Genomic DNA, 4,552 nt, shown 5'->3' on the forward strand with positions numbered 1-4,552 from the left:
TTAGCTGTTTCACCCTCAACAATGTCGGCTTTAGAAGTGTTGCAATCATGCCCAGCACAACGAAAATTACTTTTGTCGGCTATAGGAGCTGTTGATGTTCAGGACCCGAACCTGATAATCTTTGATCTAGAAAATAGTACACCACGTCTCCCTCATCAGATGGCTTTCCAGATTCCAGTGATAGTCAAAAACAGGCCTATTCATCGGACTGTAATTGATGAAGGAGCTTCTACGTGTATTATGTCGATTCAGTGTTGGAGATCGCTTGGTTCTCCTTCGCTGAACCAATCCCCGACAATTCTTAAGGCCTTTGATGGTCGTGGGTTCCATCCGTTTGGCATTTTACAGGATTTGCCTATAGGGGTTGAAGGAAAAACCGTTAGTCTAGATGTGGAGGTGGTTGATGCCCCTCTAGACTACAACCTTCTTTTGGGTCGAAGTTGGTCTTACGCTATGACGGCGGTCGTTTCATCGGTCTTCAGAGTCATAAAGTTTCCACATAATGGCAAGATCGTGACAATAGACCAGCTGGCTTATTTTTCATCCGACCCAGCCTCTTCAGAGACTATCCAGCATGTCGGTAAAATGATTATCCCTTATAAGGATGTTGGTGTAGGATTAGTTAAAGATTCCGGTCTACTGGGAACTTTTCCTTTTCCTCCGATCAACGCAGACCCTTCATTCGCATCCATTCATATGATTACTTCAGACACTATTATTTATGATGATCCTTGGATTGTCCCATTTGAATCTGAGATAGACTCATTCGGTAATGCAATGCCTTTGAGTCCATATGAAATTGCTTATGAGGCCGTGCAGTCTTTTTCCGACTCAAGTTCAACCCAAATTGACCAAATGAATGTGGTCTGCGAGGAATCCCTTTTCGCATCATCCTCGGAGTTAATAACATTTCCCGAAGTTGTGTCATCTGACGAGCAACTTTGTGAAGTCCTGTGCGTAGACGATTTACCATGGGAAGATCTCCATCATAGATCTTCGTTTTTACCTGAGGATGATCGTTTTGAAAACGATTTCTCGTCAATTTTTACAGCTGAATATGTCAAAGACGCTCAGAGTCCAATGAAACATCCTGATTCAGAGCTGAATTTGGGAAATGTTTCTCGCACTATTCCCATTGACATTTCAGTGAAGCCTGGAATTGTTGAACACATTCATATAGGTGCCTCGTGTTCAGATGACGAAATTCAAACATACAAGGCCCTATTTCAAGAATTCCGCGACGTGTTTGCCTGGTCCTATGAGGAAATGCCAGGAATTGATCCCTCCATTGTTGTTCATGAAATCAAGACTTACCCGGACGCTAAACCCGTTCGGCAACGTCTGCGTCAGATCCACCCTCGGAAAGCGGCTGCAATTAAAGCAGAAGTTGAGAAGCTGTTGAAAGCAGGTTTCATTTATCCGATCCCGTTAACGGATTGGGTATCGAATATTGTTCCAGTTAACAAGAAGCAGGGAACAATAAGAATATGTATCGACTATAGGGATATCAATCGTGCTTGTCCCAAAGACAACTATCCCACGCCCTATATCGATCAAATAATTGATGATTATGCCGACAGTGAAATATTTTCCTTTATGGATGGTTTTTCGGGTTACAACCAAATCAATATTCTACCTGCCGATCAACCAAAAACGGCTTTCATTTGTCCATGGGGGACATTTTCTTATTGCAAACTACCTTTTGGGCTTAAGAATGCCGGAGCCACTTTTCAAAGGGCGATGTCTTATGCATTTCATGACATCAAGCACATTGTGCAACCGTATCTCGATGACTTGCCCGCTCACTCTTTACGTCAAGCTAATCACCTTGTCCATTTACGAGAAATTTTTATGAGGTGTAGGCATTATCGTATACGGTTGAACCCACACAAATGTGTCTTCTGCATAGAAGTGGGACGATTGCTGGGATTTGTAGTTTCAAAAGCTGGCATTCGCGTCGATCCCTCAAAGTTCGAAGCTATCATCAAATTGCCTCCTCCTTCGAGTTTGCGCCAACTCCAAAGTTTGCAAGGGAAAGCAAACTTTTTACGCCGATTCATTCCTAACTACGCCGAGATTACCAAGGGTTTTACCCGGTTGTTGAAACAAAATGCTCAATTTTCTTGGGATGAGATATCTCAGAAATCTTTTGATGCGCTAAAGCCCGCGTTGACCCATGCACCGTTGCTGCATCCTCCCAACTACAACCAGGATTACTTTTTGTACCTCGCCGCCGCTCATTCCACTATTGGAATGGTCTTAGTACAGGAAGATGAATTCGACACGGAACATGTGATATATTATCTTAGTAGGACGTTAAATCCCACTGAGCTAAAATATTCGCATGTGGAGAAATTGGCATTGGCAGCTGTTCAGGCTGTCCAGCGTTTTCGTCATTACATTCTTCTCCGTAAAACTACAGTCATTTCGGATTGCAACCCTATGATCTATATTTTGACTAAACAATTGCTAGGGGGCAAGTACTCCAAATGGATTGTTATCTTGCAAGAGTTCGACTTGGAGTTTGAAAAATCCAAGTCTAAGAAATCTTTAGTTTTTGCGAAATTGATGTGTGACTTCTCGCGTGCTGACACGGAAACTGTGGTAGAGGAACCCATTGCGGACGAATCTCTGTTTCTCATCAGCACTTTAGATCCGTGGTATGGGGATATAATCGTCTATCTCCAAACCCAATCCTTTCGGCCTGAAGCTTCAAAGTCGGAACGCCGAAAAATTCAATTCCAGTCCCAACAGTACAAAATTATTGGAGATACTCTTTATCGTCATGGGGCGGACTTGGTTTTTCGTCGTTGCTTAACTCATGAAGAGGCAGAAAGGGTTATGAATGACTGTCATTCTAGAGCATGTGGCGGTCATATGTCTGGGTATGCCACAGCCCAGAAGGTGTTGCGTGCTGGCTACTTCTGGCCGTCCATATTTAAAGATTGTATCATTGCGGTCCGAAAATGCCACAACTGTCAAGTGTTTGATCGCAAGATGCGCGCACCACCTGCTCCTCTCCACCCTATAATTACCATTGGTCCTTTTGCTCAATGGGGTATCGACTTTATTACATGTAACCCTCACTCGGCCGGGGGGCATGCGTATATCATCCTTGCGGTTGATTATTTTACTAAGTGGGCCGAGGCGATGCCTACGTTCGAAGTTGACGGCAAGACAGCTGCGATTTTCGTATTCAATCATATTATTGCTAGGTTTGGTGTCCCACAAGCGATAATCACTGACCATGGGCGCCATTTTCGAAACATTATGATGACAGAACTCACAAGCCAGCTTGGTTTGCGTCATGATAGTTCTACTCCTTATTATCCCCAAGCAAAAAGTTTGGTTGAGTCCATCAACAAAGTTCTTGTTATCATGATCCGACGAATCATTGGTATTCATCGGTCGAATTGGCATAACATGTTATTTTCAGCGCTTTGGGCATACCGAACCTCAGTGAAAACATCAACAGGGTTTACTCCTTTCCAACTAGTTTATGGTTTGGAAGCAGTATTTCCCATTGAATGCGAAATCCCATCACTTCAAATGGCTATCGAATTACTTCCAGCTACTTCCGAAGAAGAGAAGCATCTATTATACTTAGCTAAATTAGATGAGACTCGACGTGACGCTGCATTGGCAATCGAGACTCACGCAAAAAGGATGAAAGCTCAGTATGATCGTAACATGACCCCTCGTAATTTTTCGGAAGGAGACCTAGTGCTATTATATGATCAAGCTAACGATAAACTGGGTGCTGGTAAATTCGTTCCTATGTGGCATGGGCCCTACATTGTCAAGCGAAAGCTAGCAAAGGGGCCTATGAGCTAGTAGACTTTGATGGGGACTCTTTGGGTAAGCCCAGAAATGGACTTTACCTAAAGAGGTATTATGCTTAAATGATGGGTATGGAGATTTAGTTAGGTTAGTTTTTCTTTCTAGCTGGTGTGTTTGTTAGTTTAGACAGTGTGCTTAGCTTAGAGAGTGTGTTTTTCGTCGTTATTCTGGCTTATCTTAGTTTTACTCTTGATATTGTAGATGTCGACGCCTCTCCAAACGTACATTGGATTTGCTGATGGTGCTTGTCGTAATACATGGAATATCTCTTCCGCAGCTTGGGTTATCTATTCGCCTTCTAACGAGTTAGTCTCTATGCATGGGGTGAGCCTCGGTCAAACAACAAACAACATTGCAGAATACAGTGCAGTGATTGAGTTATTATCTGAATCTATTTCATTTGGGATTCGGAGTTTGATAGTGAGGTTAGATTCTGAACTCGTTGTATTATAGCTTAATAGAATATATGCCATTAGAAATCCAGTGTTATTAAGGTTATTTTTGAGAGTGCGCCTCTTGGAACGTGAATTTGATTACATTGAATATCAGCATATTCCAAGGTCATTAAATACATTAGCAGATGCAATCGCTTCTCGAATGTTAGACAGACATTTGCGATAATCATAAATGTAAATTTAAAAACATTTCATCATACATGTTAAACAAAATAAGCCGGTAATAATGATATATATATAGATAGGAGTGTGTCAAA

The sequence above is a fragment of the Pinus tabuliformis genome, chromosome 5_1 (assembly GCF_031772625.1).
Source record: "Pinus tabuliformis cultivar Carrire ecotype Pingquan chromosome 5_1, CPIR1, whole genome shotgun sequence".
Taxonomy (NCBI): domain Eukaryota; kingdom Viridiplantae; phylum Streptophyta; class Pinopsida; order Pinales; family Pinaceae; genus Pinus; species Pinus tabuliformis.